We start from the raw sequence: 755 nt of genomic DNA, 5'->3' as shown, positions 1-755 counted from the left end.
TTTTATAACAAATTAATCTTTTTTAAGTAATTTGAAAATTGAGGAAAAACAATTAAAATGAAATTAAAATAAACACTAAATTAATCAACAGAAATCAAAATTACTTAAAAAAAAAAGCAATAGACTAAAGCCTAGGATTATGGGTTCATTCAACACTTCATATGATAATAGCGTCTCGTATTATTTACATTCATGGGTGAGTCTACTAACCTAGAATCCAAAGCTATGTACAAGTCTCCATTGAGATGCTTGCACAAATACCTAACTTAATTGGGTCATTATATGTCTTTAGTAATCAATTAATAAAGGTTTATTAAGCTAATGTTCTAATTTCGCTATGTATGGCAATTGGTGTATGTCTACCTGAATCACAGATCAAATCACCTAAATGACGTGAACATACATTATTCAAACCTTAATCTAAATTTAAAATCTCTTTGTCGAGTCTCAATTAGATTCACAAATCAGTTAACTATTGGCCAGACAATCAAAAGCATTAGGAACAAATTTTAATAAGCAAAATCATACACATTCATAGTAAATAAAAAGGAAACTAATATTCAAAGTACATGTTGAAATCCACCATAATCCTAGAAAAATAGTTTAGCTCATAATATCTAATAAAAACAATATCCAAAGAAATTTTGCCATGAATCCAAGTCAAAGAAAATAAGAAAAACACAAAAATAGAGAAAGAAACTAATTATAAAAGCTTTACAATCTCAATTCTCTCTCAAATTCTTTTGTTTTCTTGC

This window comes from Theobroma cacao, chromosome 6 (genome assembly GCF_000208745.1).
Source record: "Theobroma cacao cultivar B97-61/B2 chromosome 6, Criollo_cocoa_genome_V2, whole genome shotgun sequence".
In the NCBI taxonomy this organism is placed as follows: Eukaryota; Viridiplantae; Streptophyta; class Magnoliopsida; order Malvales; family Malvaceae; genus Theobroma; species Theobroma cacao.
Note: the sequence above shows the minus strand (reverse complement) of the source record.